The sequence below is a fragment of the Clarias gariepinus genome, chromosome 12 (genome assembly GCF_024256425.1).
Source record: "Clarias gariepinus isolate MV-2021 ecotype Netherlands chromosome 12, CGAR_prim_01v2, whole genome shotgun sequence".
NCBI classification, from domain to species: domain Eukaryota; kingdom Metazoa; phylum Chordata; class Actinopteri; order Siluriformes; family Clariidae; genus Clarias; species Clarias gariepinus.
Window position 1 is genome coordinate 6969380 of NC_071111.1, and position 17040 is coordinate 6986419.

The following is a 17040-nucleotide window of genomic DNA, read 5'->3' on the forward strand; positions in this document are numbered from 1 at the left end:
ACCTAGAAGTGTTTTCTTAAATCTTCCCACACACACACTTCCCTGCTCCTAAACAAAATTTCGTTCGCATGAACATTACATTTCATTTCACTGTTTACAAATTTCTAACCAAAATGTCTTTTAGGTCTTGATAAGTATCTGTTCCCACAAGGTTGTGACCCGGTGGAGGATAATGATAGTCGTGAGAAAAATTAATGCTGTCCGTACTCAGTCTGTGTAGTCTAAGGAGACCCGTCATTCTGCTCAAATCCCTTATTTCAGGTTCAGGTTGCGGTGCTGACGCGTCTAACACTCTCAGGGTGGTGCCTAATTTATATTTTGGGTTCAGCATGTTGGTGAGGGCATGAATTAGAGCTCAGTGTGTAATTTTAATATTGTGTGTGTGTGTGTGTGTGTGTGTGTGTGTACAGAATCTTTAAAAGCAACATGTGTTAACGTATACAGTTCCGTGAAAAGGTATTTGCCCCTTCCTGATTAATTTTTGGCATATTTGTCACACTTAAAAGATTGAGATCACTCACTCATACCGCTATACCGCTTAGTCCTGTATTCAAGGTCGTGGTGGGCATGGAGCCTATCTCAGGAGGACAGGGTGCCAAGTCATCACTGGGCATGGATACTACAAGCAACTTTGGAACACCAATCAGCCTAGTCTTCATGTCTTTGGACTGTGGGAGGAAAACCACCAAGCATGGGGAGAAAATGCAAACTCTTCACTCACACACACACACACACACACACACACACACATGGGAATCGAACCTGGACCCTGGAGGTGCAAGGCAAGATCTATTCACCTTATCGCCAGTTTTTAAATGATGATTTCATGTTAAAAAAACAAACGGTCCCTGTAATTGCTCCTTAAACCTAATAACTGGTCACTGTGTCACTCTGGGCAGCAACAACTACAATTTTGTGCAGAATTTATATTTATGGTTCCATCAATTATGGCAAGTCATTCAGGTCCCAAAGCCCCAGACCATCACACTACCACCACCATGTCTGACTGATGGTCTGATGGTCTTTTTATGAAATGCTGCATTAGTTTTACACCATAGCTTCCAAAAAGTTCAACTTGTGTCTTATCAGTCCACAGAATATTTGCCCAAATGTTCAAGACTTTTTTTTGGTTAATGTGAGACGAGCCTTTGTGTTGTTTTTGGTCAGCGGTGGCTTTCACCTTCCCATGGACGCCTTTTTAGCCCCCCAGTCTCTTTCTAAGTGTTGAATCATGAACACTGACCCTAACTGGGGCGAGTGAGGCCTGCGGGTCTTTAGATGTTCTTCTGTCTTCTTTTATGAGCTCCTGGGTGAGATGCTGTTGTGTTCTCGAAGTAATTTTGCTAGGGCGCCCAATCCTGGGAAGGTTCACCACTGTTTTAAGTTTTCTCCATTTCTGGATTAATGGCTCTCACCGTGGCTCGCTGGAGTCCCAAAGCCTTAGAAATGTCTCTGTAACCCTTTCCAGGCTGACACTGTACATGTCAATCACATCTGTTTTTAAATTTCGGTGGATCCTGTTGCTTTTTGAGATATTTAGCGTGCTTCACTTCGTCAGACAGGTTCCATTTAAGTGACTTCTTGATTCAACAGGACTGTGAGTAATCAGGCCTGGGTGTGGAATTCAAATCAGCTTTTTAATAAATCATATTTCATTTTTGGTTTATTAAGGGGGGCAATTACATTTTCACGTAGGATCAGGTAGATTTGTACAGGTTGTTTCCCCTGATAAATGAAATAATCATTTAAAAACTGTATTTTGTATTTCCCCGGGTTATCTTTGTGTAATATTAGAATTTGCGTAATGATCCCAATAATTTAAGTAGGACAAATATGCAGAAAAAAAAAAAAAACAGGAAGGAGCGAATACATTTTCACAGCACTGTAAATGATACAGTCTTTATTATAAAAGGAAAAAAATCTGATTTATTTTTTTATTACATCCTCAGGCTCGGTCAAGCGTGCCTGGTATTAGTTTTATGATACATTCTTACAATAATTCATATTTAACCTGTCGTTCACCCTGACACCGTGTCGAGCACTAAGAGACGACAAATGACAAATCATCCTTCATGTGTTTCTGCCTCCGGCTCACCGCAGCCTCCTCTATCCCAGGGTGTGTCTGTGATTTAATTTTAAAGTCATCAAACCCAAGGGCGATGTCTCATCAGTCAATGTCACGGCCCGAACGTCCAATCAGGGGGAGACCTCGCTCACGTCATGCCTGTATGGATTAATCTGTGAAGCGTGCTTCGTACAGTGAGATTCATCTCACTCAGCAGGACCGCACAGCAACATCACTCTGGGCCGACACACGGGGCGAGAGTACAGTCGGTGCAAAAATGTCTTCCCGTACAGGATAAGCAGCAGAGAGGATGAATGAATGGATTAATGGAAATACTGTAAATATTTATACTGTACATAATTTAAGGGTGTGCAAACTTTTGCACTCAACTTTCACTTTGAAGTTTCATCAAATCCGATGGAAAAATCTGCCCTTTTTTACTCCAGATTTGATTCATTTATAAAAGTCAGCAATCTGAACTTTGAAATGCTGTTATTCTTAGTGGTGTGTATCGAATCAGTGACTCTTCCCACCATGGAGCCATGAGGTGATGTGTGTGTGTGTGTGTGTGTGTGTCTATCCAAAGCGAGTGAGAGAGTTGGCACGGGAGGCACGGGCGTCCTGCAGAGGAGACTTGCCACTGCTTCTTCCTCTGACCTTTCTCTTAATCCCTCCTCCATCCTTCTGTCACTCCACTGCTCTTCCTCCGCCGCTAGCCGCCTCTCGCAGCCAGTCCGCTGGGTCACGCTGTTTGAAGTCGGACATCAGAGGCTCTGAAAGCACCGTCTCATCCTGCATTGTTCATCCGCTGCTGCTTCATTATGCATTTCATCGCCGAACACTTAGCTGATCACGCAAGGCCAACGCGTATTAATATACACACACTTACACACACACACACACATCTTCTCATTCCTCTGGGAAGTCTTCAGTAGTCCATGTCCTAGTCTTACACTTTATACAGTAGCATGCACAAAACCCGATGTCAGTTACAAACATTTACAAACATGCTTTAGTATAAATGATATACTTGTAATATCTGGTCTCATAATAATGCCTGATCAATCATGTTTACATCTAGAATAGTTATTAAGATATGATTGTTCAGTACATACTCTGTGTTGACACTGTATTTTCTTTTAATCAATAATTAAAGCCCAGTGTGTGGCCCCAGCGTGACTCCTAATGAATACACTGTGGCAGTGTGGAAAACTCACTATATCATACATAATGCATGGTTTATATATTAGGAGCTAGTCAGCATAATGCAAATGAGAGTGCTGCTTTGGGTTTAGGTGAAATATTCCTTTAAGGCCACCCAGACTCGGGCGCCTGCTGAAGCTCATCCGCCGCTAACTCCTTCTGTTTTATTGCTCCTTTTCCACTACATTAAGCCCGGTTCAAAATATTTGAATTCGATAAATATTTATTTGTACTGTTTGCACAGGACGCGCTCTAATCAGAGGACGGAGAGACCGGCAAATAAACTGGAACCGCAGTCTGTCAAAGCCAAGGTATCTTTTAGAAGTCAGGACGTTTGGACCCTAGACGTGAGCCACTAATAAAAAATAAATAAATGAATATAAAAGGATTAAAGGAATTTAATTCGGGGATTGAAATTAAAATGTTTATAGGTGCTAACATTCTGCATATGTGTTATACGTTCTCAAGATGTGTGGCACAATAACACTCACTCTGTCACTCATCATCTATACCACTTCATCCTGTGTGCAGGGCCGCAGGGGGATACAGGGGTATACGGAGATAGAGATAACGATAATTATAAAAAAAATAAAATGACCACTAGCATCTTTATCAAGGGTCTGATCACCAGGTTTATATATATATATGTGTTTATATATGTTTAGTGTGTATATATAAAATATGCAATATGCAGTGAAATTGATTGATAGTGACCCTAAAAGTGAAAACCTATTTATAAGAAATAAATATAAATGAATAAAAAATAAATACAGTAAAAAAAAAATTAGCTAGGTAAAAATAGAGTAAAAATATATATAAAATTACTCAGCAAAAAAAGAAACGCCCCTTTTTCAGGATTGTGTATTTCAAGAATAATGTTGTAAAAATCCAAATAACTTTACAGATCTTCATTGTAAAGGGTTTAAACAATGTTTACCATGCATGTTCAATTAACCATAATCAGTTAATTAACATGCACCTGTGGAATGGTCGTTAAGACCTTACCAGCTTACAGAAAGTAGGCATTTAAGGTCACAGTTCTAAAAACGCAGGACACTAAAGAGACTTGTCTACCGACTGTGAAAAACACCCACAGAAAGATGCCCAGGGTCCCTGCTCATCTGCGTGAACGTGCATTAGGCATGCTGCAGGGAGGCATGAGGACTGCTGATGTGTCACACCAGGAACACACAATCCCTCCATCAGTGCTCAGACTGTCCGCAATAGGCAGTCCATGAGGAGGAGATGCACTGCAGTACTTCAGGCAGCTGGTGGCCACACCAGATACTGACTGGTACTTTTGATTTTGAGCCTCCCTTCATTCAGGGACACATTGTGAAACATTTTTAGTTTATGTCTTATGGTGTTGACTCTTTCAGGTTTGTTTAGGCTTCCCATGTTTTCCAACAAATCTGAGCGGTTTTTCAGTCTCAATGGCTGGTTACAGACGTGTGGAATGCAAGCCGATCAGTGCTTCCTCCTCTGCCAGAGACCCAATGGATAAGAGTCTAACAAGACTTCTTTCTCCTCACTGAGTTCACTGATTAGGAATGGAAACAAAAGGTTCCTCCCGGAAACTTGTTACGTCATTGTTACTAATTACACATACATTACATAATTCACTTTATTCCAAGGAATGTTTACATGGCTAATATTTATTTATTGAACAGGTTATCGAAGATGTACACCGCCCTTCTCGATCAGGCCAAAATGTTCAGACTGAAGTGTTTACATGATGCCTTTTTATACCGATTGGTCTGTTACATCATTATGATTATTAGAGGGATATACAGTAATAGTCCATGTATGTAATGCAGGCTTGTGAATGGCAAATTAGTTTTAGAAATGGAGGATTTGATATAAAAAAAACATTTGCCTGGTCATGTAGTTTTTACCCCACGCTCAATCAGAGACCGCTCCCTCTTATTTTCCTCTCTCCTTCTCTTTCCACTCCTCCCTGATATTGATGTGGCCTGTCATAAAGGCACCGTTATTCACTTCAGTTTATAGTTGCTGGCTCTTCATCACTTGTCTGCTTTCAGACCCTCTGGCCTGTTTCGTTTGAGGAGAGGTTGTTGTTGTTGTTGTTGTTGTTGACTTTGACAGAAGTCAAATATGAGCTAAAAGGTAAAAAGCATGATTAAGTAAGGTTAAGATGGTTAATAAGGATGGTTGAATAAAGGAGATAAAATAAGGCTGGGAATTAATTAGGTCAAGGAGAGAAACAAACAAACAAACAAATAAATGAATTGTTTTTATTTACCTGATATAAAGCATATAGGCTTTATGTTGTTTTAATAAATCTCATTGTTCCTTAAAGTGGAGTAGGACGTCACGGTGTAAGGCAATATGTTTTCAGAAGTTGCACTTCTACTCGAGTGGAAATTTTTTCAGTACTCTTTCCATCATTTGTCCGACCACATCCTCAGGTTACTCACCGGCCTCATGTATTATTTGTAGGCTTCTCCATAATGGATGAACAGGTACAATGCACACTGCTCCAGAAGCCCCCTTCAGCCCAGCCTCCTGACCCGTTCCACCCACAGATAGACACGACAGTTCCACTACACACCCTGAGCGATGCGCTGCAGAGATATAACCATGATTCATCTAGTAACAGCCGTTTGAAGAACCGTTCTACAGTCATGACATCAAATGTCTGGCCTCGGGTTAGCGGCGGACGCGCATGACATTTAATGAAATGCAACTATTTCCTGTTCGGCTCCTCTGAATTACTCATAACCGCATCTCGATTTCTCCCATTATGTTTTTAACTCTAACATCTGGAAAAATTAGGGCCGTGTATTTATTATTTATTTATTTATTTATTTATTTATTTTAAGACAGTAGAATTACTCATGCATGCTGGTCAAGACCGAACATTAGTTCCACAATGAGTGGAATAATTGAGTCACATAACTCTGAAAAGTTTTTTCTGAAATGCCACTGGGGTCATCTCAATCATTTCTAGCATTTGCCTTTTTATCTACAAAGGAGAAAATCCCATTCTGTGCCACGCCCACGTCTATGTTTGTAGCCTAATCTCGTGATGGAGAAAACAAGAAAGCTGCTTCTTCTTTTTTTTTTTTTTTCCGGTTTCCAGATCAGCATCACTCTACATCAGACTGTCTCATCACCCGGGGTTAAAGTGACTCACAGAGTTTAAACACGCGCCTCATTGTTGTCTCTCCCTTCTCTGCTAATCTCTGTCCATGCTAATATCAGTGGGAAAGAAACAATTACTGATTTGTTCTATCACTTCCAGTCCAAGTGTTTCGTTGGATCAGTTTAGCAAAGTGTGTTAAGTAAAAAAAAAAAAAAAAAAGGTTTATATGGCATCGTTGCTGGTGTGTGTTAACAAGGAGGCTTCAGACTTCAAAGTCTTGTTTTCGGACGTGTGCGTCAGGTAGAACAAAAGTTATCATTACTTTTATAAAGGGTCAATTTGACCACTACAGGAATATGGGAATGACATCGCAAAAATGTAGAGCTCTATTAGCTCTGATGATTATTATTATTATTATTATTATTATTATTATTATTATGATGCCCTGTATATGTTTATTTAAAAAACAACACGACAAATAATGGCTAAATAACGAATGCTCTGAGCTTTAAGGCCTACACGTTGTCAAGTTTAATGTCAATGATTATTTAACTAAAATAAATTACATGTTTAATCTACTTATCCTTATTTTATTAGTTTAACCTAAACATATATATTTTAACCACAGTTTTCTTTCTGATTTAATTCTGCTCTTAATTTAAATATGTTGATAAATGTGTCATTTTGTTTTTAGTTTTTTTTTAAGAATGTGCACATCCTACCAGATACATAATCTTTCATGTTTTGTTTGTAATAATGATGATGAGGAGGAGGAGGAAGAGGAGGAGGAGGAGGGTGCCCATTTTATCTGCTTTCTTATATTATGTGCAACATTAGAAAGTGATCTAAATCATTTTTAGTTCAATTCTGTCAATAATAACAATCTTTTCTTAAAATGTAGATGCCAATGTATATTATATTATTATGTATATTACATTAATACTGTTTGGTTTGTTTCCAGATGGCACAGTGGTGGAGTAATTAGCACTGTCGCCTTGCACCTCCAGGGTCTGGGTTCAATTCCCACTTGAGTGCATGAAGTTTGCGTGTTCTCCCTGTGCTTTGTGGGTTTCTTCCTGCAGTTCAAAGACATGGCGATTAGAATAATTGGTGTTTGCATAGTGTGAGTGTGTCCAACCTGTCTTGTCCAGGATGTAGCTAGCTTGTGCCTTAAGTCTCCTGGGATTGGCTCTAGGCCCCAGTGGCCCTGTATATACAGGATAAAGCGGTATAGAAGAAGATGAATGAATGGATGGTTTCTGTTTTTAGACAGAAAAAAAAATCCATATTCATACAACCATGGTTTACTTTAGTAAAATAAACATAATGTCAATATGTAAAAGCTACACAAGGACAGTCTTATTTATTTATTTATTTATTTATTTATTTATTTATTTATTTATTTATTTGTTTGTTTGTTTGTTTGTTTGTTTTAGTGTAGTTTTTTTCTGTTTGTTTTTTTAGTTTAGCTGCCACTCTCTGAATGTTACCTGCTCGGTCGGAGGATAAATAAAGCTGTTAAGTGTATTTTGTTCATCTGAAACTGTTTCAGACAAGATGAAACCAAATCTACATGCAAGTGCACTTTGTACAGCCGACTCTGGAAGAAGCCTTTGTTTTTTGTTTAGTTTTTTTCCCCCCTTGCTTTAATGGAAAATGCATGCAGGATTTCTTCCCACAGTTAATTTTGTTGTCCTTTGAAAAAGGAAATGAAATTCGGTGTTTTCGGACACGAGCTTGCATGCTGAGCGCTCTCACGTTCGCTCGGCTCGTCCACATGAGTGCGTTTTAAGAGCTGGTGCATCCTTAATTAGTGTAAGCAAAGTAAATATGATATGATGTAAGTAGTGCAGAGTAAATATGATACGGATTTTACATATTTATTGCACTGATTTGTAGCAATATCCTGGATGAACAAAAGAAAGAACTGGGTAGTGATAAAGAAAGGGGTAGTGATAAAGAAAGGGGTAGTGGTAGCTCAGGTGGTTGATGTTATGGGATGCTGATCGGAGGTTCTCGCCTCGCCAGGTTGTCACCGTTGGGCCCCTGGGGAAGGCCCTTAACCCAGTGCCTACTGTATGTAAGCATCACAAGAGGAAACGGGACCCACTGACGTAAAGGATGATCCACGAGAACAGAGTAGAGTGATCTTCTAGGGATTCCTAGAAAGCTGACCATTTAAATCATGGCCTAGTCTTTATTTGATGAGGATGGCCTAACAAAAAAAAAGAGAAAGAAGGAAAAGAAATGACACCAACAGTATGTAAGTGTTGATGTTTTTAATTACTAGGTGAAAGTAAAAGATACCAGTCATGCAACCCTTAATACACACACACACACTCCTTGTTACAGTATGCTTTAAACCAAACATGGCATGGATCAGTTTATACATTTTAAGCAGCTGTGCTTAAGGAAAATAAAACATCCAAGAACCCGTTGTTGAGAAGGGTAACTGTCAGGTGTCCACTGACACCAAATACTAACTAAATATAGTCATGTTTTTCTTTACAGCCAAAACCTTCAGCTGCTGATGATGAGCAGCTCTCAAGGCACCTCCAAGCTCCTCTCATCGTTCCTGCCCTTATTTAGCAAAGACCGTTTTCTCAGCCAGGGTTCTGGGGAGTGTACTGTCGCTTCTGCCACCTCTTCACAACATCTGACAGCTCTGAGGCGCTTGTTTGACAGCAGGAGGCAAACAATTGTTAGATTCCAGCCGAACTGCGTCACAGGATCCAGGAACTGGCATTTCAAGGCGGCCCGGCTCGGAGCGTTTACGTTTGCTGTTGCTGTTACACTGATATAGGAGAAGGTACGCTGGTATAGACGAGCCATAGTAACGTTTCAGTGTAATATGAGCCCTGGGATTCATAGGCTAAAAGTAAGGGTGCGCTTAAATATGGAACAATCACACTGTTGTCCAAGAGCGAGGTCGGTTCAGTCTGCCTTCAGCCAACTCGACTCCATGATGTAAATCAAACAGTCCTAATAGAAAATCAAATAACAAAAATTTTCGCTCGGATTTGGACTAAAAAAAAAAAACAATGATACCTAATAGGTGTGGGAATCAAACGTCCATGCGTTTTCATATCTCTTTCCTTCAGATCATGTGAATCTTCTTGGCGTGAACCCAGCACCTTCTGACATTCGTCCCGACTGAAAGGAAGCACAGAAATAAACAGATTTTTGGCAATCCCTGCTTTCTTTATCTTCCTTCCCAGCTTAATCCATCCATCAATCGCCATCAAAGAAGTCTGTTTGAAAGCTGTGCTGATGAAGAGACGTAAGTGGGAAAAAGAAAAAAAAAAAGACTTTAAAAAAAACCTGCTAAAAATAATCAGAAGTTCATCATAATTCAGAGAACATGCGATGGTGGAAATCATTTCCATTGCGTACTAATTGTTTGACCTGCTTTAGCTCTTGAGGTACGTGACGCAATTTCAGCTTTTCCTCGGCCTTGCTAAACTTAGAGTCACCTATCTTTAGGCTTTCTCACTTACTGCAGACTTGCTTGCTGCTGTAGCGCACTGAAGCATCCAGACAGATACTACGCCCTAAATAGGTTTTGATTAATGGATGTATGTCGAGATGTGCGGCTACGATAAACAGGTAGTCGTGACTATGAAATGCATTCCACCTTGAACTATACGGGATCAGGTGGAAGATAGTAGTGAAAGTATACCAACACATGAAGCGATTATTCTTCCCCTGGCTTTTCTGTAAGTCTCGCATGTGGCTGTCCTCAATTCACTTCATGTACATTAACAGGTCAGTTTGTGTGTGTAAGGTGTAATAAGATCTAAGGACGTCTTTATTGTCTACTTTTCTCATCCTCAATCAAAGGGCTTTCATTGTCCCAGAGGGAGTGTGTGCTGAGGTTTGTTGATAACTTTGTGTGGTGTGATATGTGTTTAGCTCCACTATATGGACGACGGTATTTCCCTAAACCTGCACTGACATTGTATCCGAATACATACACTCTTATATGGAGTCGGCCTCCCTTTTGCAGCTGTAACAGCTTCCACTCTTCTTGGAAAGCCGTCCACAAGATGTTGGAGTGTTTCTGTGAGAATCCGTGCCAATCATTCTGTAGAGCGTTTATAAGGTCAGGCACTGATGTTGGACGAGAAGGTCTGGCTCACAATCTCCGTTCCAGATCCTCCCAAAGGTGCTCGATGGGGTTGAGGTCACAGGGCTCTGTGTTGGGGCCATTCAAGTTCTTCCACACCGAACTCATCAAACCATGTCTTTATAGTCCATATATATATAAAAAATCTCCACAGTCCTGGCTCCATTCCCGTCTCTGTGTGCATGGAGTTTTTGGTGCTTGGTGCGTTTCCTCCGGGTACTCCGGTTTCCTCCCACAGTCCAAAGACATGTAGATTAAGCTAATTGGCATTTCCGAATTGCCCGTAGTGTGTGAATGAGCGTGTTTGTGAGTGTGCCCTGCGATGGATTGGCACCCTGTCCAGGGTGTACCCTGCCTCGTGCCCTAAGCCTCCTGGGGTAGGCTCCAGGTTCTGGATGAGTGAGTGTCTCTTTCTTTCATGTTGCACCATGTTAAATTTGACTGCAATAAATAAAGCTGCCTTTTCAGTCCTTATTTTTTATACCTTTTCTTAGACTTAAAGGAAAGGGCTTGTGTTACACAGTAGTAATTTAGACATTATTAAAAAACACACACACACATACACCGGAGACTTCCGTTTAAGACAAATCCAGGAACCTCAGAGGCATAATTTGCCCACGGGTCATTTTTACCGCCTGAATGAAGCACTTTAGAAAACGTATTCTCTGCATAAATGCAAACTTTTCCAAACTAAATATTATTGTACTGTAACTTAGGACCCTACATACAGTACAGCCCAATGTGAATGTTTTTCAGCTTTCTTGTTCTCTTAGTTAGAAGTAGGAAAAAGTTGCTTGTGACAGGGTTGTGGTTAAACTTCTTCCTAGGGTTATTTTTCAATTGGTTTTCCTTCTCGTCATACCTTTTCCTACAGCCTTTCCGCTGGTTGTTGACTACATGCTCACTTAATGCTGCACTCATAGTTATGTAGCTGTAAGTGTTGTGGTCTGCTAAACCCAGACAAGCCACATTGTGGTCAAAAAGATGATGAAATAAATTCTAGGTAAAGTGCACACAGGCAGATACAGTAGATTATTCTAGACAGTAGATAGACAGTACTGACTATCAACTGGTTTTATATTTATATATACAGTATATATATTGTCATCTGCGACCATATGCAGGATTACAGTATGTATATCTAAAGAAGATGGCATAAAGTAAAATTTGATTCTGCATGTATATTAAAACTATATATTTATTTTGTAAATTTGCTCCCCTGGACATAATTAACCTTTTGTTGTACACAATATGTCCATTATTCTAGTATTCTACAATTCCGGGATATGCCTTTATCAGCTTTGAACATCTGGATTCTGATATTGTTTTGTCTGTTTTTCTTGGCTCAGTTCCTATAGCTTTACATGATTGCTTGGAGGCTTTTACACGTAGCTGACACTTTTAAGTCTTGCCACAGATACTCAATCAGATTGAAGGCTGGGTTTTGACTGGACAGTTCCATCATATTCAGATTCCCTCTTGAAACCTTGAGCAAGTTTTCTTCTAGGCTCTGTGTTTGGCTTCATCCATCTTTCCCTCGACTCCAGTGATGTCCATCGGTGGCTTTCCTACAAACCTAGCATTATGTATAAAATTTCTGGTCAGGATCCAGGTCCAAGTTTTCTCCTTAACAGCTTCTCCAATCTGAGCTGCAGATCTGCCCTTGGTGTATGGTCTACATTTCTGAAGTTCCCCTCCTTAAACACTTGCTGATCCTTGGTGGATGGCTTTCTTTTGGCAACCTTTTAGAATGTGTGCTACATTGTGTTTATTTTTAAAAGTCAGTTTAATGATGGTTTCTAGGATGTTCACACTAAACACTGATTATTGAGGCTGATTAATACGTCCACAATATTGACTTGTTTTTTTTCTTGATTTGGATCAGGTGTATTAATAATGAGATCACATGACACTTTAATTCCACATAGGTTGACCCCATGAAACTAACCATATGGTGTCTGATTAAAACTTTACCATTTCAGTGTCATGGGTTCGTGTGTAGACTTATGGAATATAATTTCCACTGAAGTCAGTTTCAGTTCTGGGTTTGGAACACTACACAATGTGGAAGTGTTCAGTAGGGGTTAATAATGCACATATGCAAAAAAAAACAAACACTGTAGATCATTCAGTTGAGTTTTTACAACCGAGTTATTAAGCAGACTTCTTCTGCCCTTTCAGTCGGGATGTGTGCTCTCTGAAAAGTAGGCTGGCCTGTTTTTAAAGATCTTGTCAGCGGGTTAAAAAGAGCCATGTGAATGTTTTTCTCTTATATTGAGGCAGGAAATTAATGATTTGCCACCACATATGAAACATCATGGCCAGAACGTGTGTAACTTGAGCTCGCCCCTAATATGCTGTCACAACTTCATACTTAATACATGGCCACCAGAATTCACTTACTGCGACATGAACTAATGGTATATCCATGCTGCTGCTTGAGTGTAATATAATATTACCATCATCTCCATTGCTCAACTGTTTGACTTGGTTGCTGTCTCTGTGTCTCACTCAAATTAAATTCAGTTACCACAAGTTAAGTAATTTGAGGCTGACGATATAGATTTTGAGAAACATGGCCTTGATGCATAAACCCATGGTTATGCTTTGTAAAAAATAGGATTTGAACATTTGAGGGCATTGTGTTATAGAGAAATAATCAATGACTGGGTTGTTTGACACTTATTATGTTACTGAGAATCATTACAAAACAAGAATATTAAAAAGACATTGGAGTCTCGTTACAGGACAACAGCTATACACTTTTCTTTTTAAATATGACGATGCTTTTAAAAAAAAAATTACAAAAAAATTCCTGGCTCAGTGTGTAATGATTCAATCTACTTTTGGAAAAGCTGTCAGTTCAAATCCCAGCCGTGTTGATGTCTTGAGCAAAGCCTTTCTCCCTCTCTGCCCCAGGGGTGCTGTATCATGTCTGACCCTGAGCTCTGACCTCAGCTTCTTAACACGGAAAAGAATTTTACTACACTGTACGCATGAGGCTGTCTGGATGACTCTGGGTCCTCATGAATGTTCTTGTCTACATCATTTTTTTTTCACCTTTTTCACCACTGGCTTGTTTATTGGGGCTCCATGTCTGCATTCAGCTTTCTGTAAAGCAGCTGTTGGGAAATGTCAATTGTTAAAAGAACTATGCAAAAAAAAGTTATTGAATTGCATTTTCCCCAAATCAGGAAAGGGGCACCTACTAAAGTGTTTCCTCTTCCTTTGTGTACTCTGTGAACCTGTGTGAAATAGTTAAGATATGGGAACTAGGAACTGCTGTGGAAACTTTAAATAGTGCCGTTTTCGCCAAACTGCTTATTGTTGCTAGATACTGTATATAATTTCTCAGGCCTTTTGCCTTAGTCCTTATGGCATCTTATATCATTCTGAAAAGGAGGGACACCGATTTTTATACTATTCTAAACACTATCCTACTCTATACACTATGCTATCCACCATATTACTATATACCATACTCTACAGCATTCTATACTACACACTACATCATTCTGTACACTATATACAATATCATTCTATACACTATACTACTCTATACCATACTCTATACCATTCTATATAGAATGCACTATATTATTCTGTATACTATACACTGTCATTTTATACACTATAATTTTCTATACTATTTTATACTATACACTATATCATTCTACACACTGTACTACTCTATACAATAGTATATAACATTCTAATTTATTCACTATATCATTATATACACTATACACTGTCATTCTATACACTATACTACTCTAAAAAAATATACTCTATACCATTCTATACTATGCACTATATCGTTCTATACTACTACATATCTGTACTACTATATACATTACTCTATACCATTCTTTACATTTACGTTATCCTTCCAAACATAGTCCATACCATACATTGTACTATAATATCATCTGATATACAACACACTCTACCATTCTGTATGCTCTTTTATACACATATTCACTACACTACACTACATTACACTACACTATATTGTACTATACTACACTACATAACACTACTGTGTACTACACTACATGACTGTATACTATGATATACAATACCATACTACACTACACTACACTATACTATACTACATTATATTATACTATACTGCACTGCACTATACTACACTAAACTATACTACTGTATACTATGACATACCATATCATACAACACTACTGTATACTACACTACATTACTGTATACTATAATATACAATACCATACTACACTATACTATACTATACTATACTATACTATACTATACTATACAATATTATACAATACTGCACTACACTACACTATACTAATGTATATTATGACATACCCTATAATACTACACTACACTACATTACATTATGCTGTACTATACTATATACTATACTACACTACACTACTGTATACTACACTACATGACTGTATACTATGATATACAATACCATACTGTACTATACTATACTACACTATACTACACTGTACTACACTACACCATACTACACTGTACTATACTATACTACACTATACTAAACTACACTATACTAAACTACACTATACTGTACTGTAATAAACTATGATATACTATATCATACTATACTACACTACACTTTACTATGCTATACTATACTGTACTATACTATACCATACTACACTATGCTACACTACACTGTACTGTACTAAACTATACTAAACCATAATATACTACACTATACATTATGTCATTCTTTATACTAGACTATGGTATAAAATAGTATAGTGTAGCATTCTATACACTATACTACTCTGTACTGTACATGTCACTATTATGTACACTATACTATCTACTGTATAGTGCATATACTATATTACTGTATACACTATGCCATTCTATACACTATACTATACACTATGTTACATTCTCCTATGTGATCCATTGCTTTATACACTATACTACACTACAGACTATATTTAACACTATACTGTCCCCAACACTAACACAATGCATTTTATACTAAATGTGTTAAAACTCTTTGGAGTGCTGATACATAAAATTAATCAACAACTGGGTGGTGTGGTGAGACGGTGACCAGAGCTACTGTCACCATCTCAAAGTCTAAACACATGAACTTGCAAAGTGTTATTTATTAAAGAACATCCCGTCATACTTCATACCTGTTTATAGTTACATTCCATGAGGCGCTTTAGTTCCTTTTAACACATGCAGTTAGAAGTAGTTGTTTCCCCAGCAGAAGCTGAACCATTCCCACTAATCAGGTGGGAGAATGCAGAAGCGCTGCTGTGTAATGAAGTATAGCGGCACTTGTTTATGAATTGCTAACTTTAGCCATGAAAGATATGAAAGATACAAGACGTATGGTGTAATTTATGAAATGATTAAACCTAGCAGCAAATATTTGTCCAGGTCCATCAACAGAAAGACCAGGGTTTTTTTTCCCAGTGAGACGCACAGTCATGTGACACAGAGAGAAATTCGCTTGATAAACAAAAATGAAAGAGAGGATCCAGTAGTTATTATATTATTATAAAAAAGATCTATTTTTTTCTTTGCTGTCACGCCTGTCTCTCTATTGCTGCTGGATATCTGGAATTTCCTTCAGGATCAATAAAGTATCCATTTATCTAATGATTATCCCTGCTATGTGTGACGTGTGACGTGTGCCCTTTTGCGTTCACGCTCTCTGTTTGAGAAACCTGACAGTGCCTTTAGGAGCAGAGACACTGTTTCCTAAAAATGTGTTGCAAATGAACACACACCGTGTGTAATCAACTGAGATTACAGCTCATGGTGGGAGAACCTGGTGACGTGGTGTAATAGATGATTAATTACAATAAGTGATGCGGTACAGTGTGTGTGTGTGTGTGTGTGTGTGTGTGTGTGTGTGTGTGATGGGGAGGGGAGGGTGGCATGTTGGCGGTGGTGTTGCTTTACTGGGCCAAACGTTCTGCCTAGATGAACAGCTAAACAGTGAAAAAGCGATCTGTAATTATAACAGTTACAGCCCATTTAAAGGTGTCACCTCTGCTAACCTGCGAACAGCACACACACCACACACACACACACACACACAACCACAGACACACTGTGTATATGCATGTGTGTACATACTGTAGTGTTTGTGGGTGGCTAGACAGACAGACAGACAGACAGACAGACAGACGGACAGACAGACAGACGGACAGACAGACAGACAGACAGACGGACAGACGGACGGACAGACAGACAGACAGACAGACCAAAGACCAAAAGACGAATCGTAACATGATGCACCTTCATAATTACAAACAATATATTTCAGAATGCCTTGTTGTCTGTCTTTTCTTTCCAATGTCTTCTCCTTTTCACACACACACACACACACACACACTGCATGACGAGTTTTCATAAATAGCATGCAGGTACACTGACCTTCACAAAGAGGCGAGTCTCCTCCGTCAACACACACTCGGTGAGTGTAAACAGTAACGTCGGGATGGAAAACATAGTGTGGAAACAGAGGATGCTGTTGGGCGGAGTGCAGCGGTC

At 39.0% G+C, this 17040-nt stretch overlaps 1 long non-coding RNA gene across 1 annotated transcript; it reads right to left on the reverse strand.

Moving 5' to 3' along the window:
* Positions 1–8529: 8529 nt before the first annotated feature.
* LOC128534462 (uncharacterized) lies at positions 8530–17040 on the reverse strand. The gene is made up of 3 exons (XR_008361470.1): positions 16924–17040; positions 9423–9527; positions 8530–8589 (listed from the first exon to the last, which is right to left on the reverse strand). It is a non-coding gene; the product is annotated as an uncharacterized LOC128534462 (long non-coding RNA).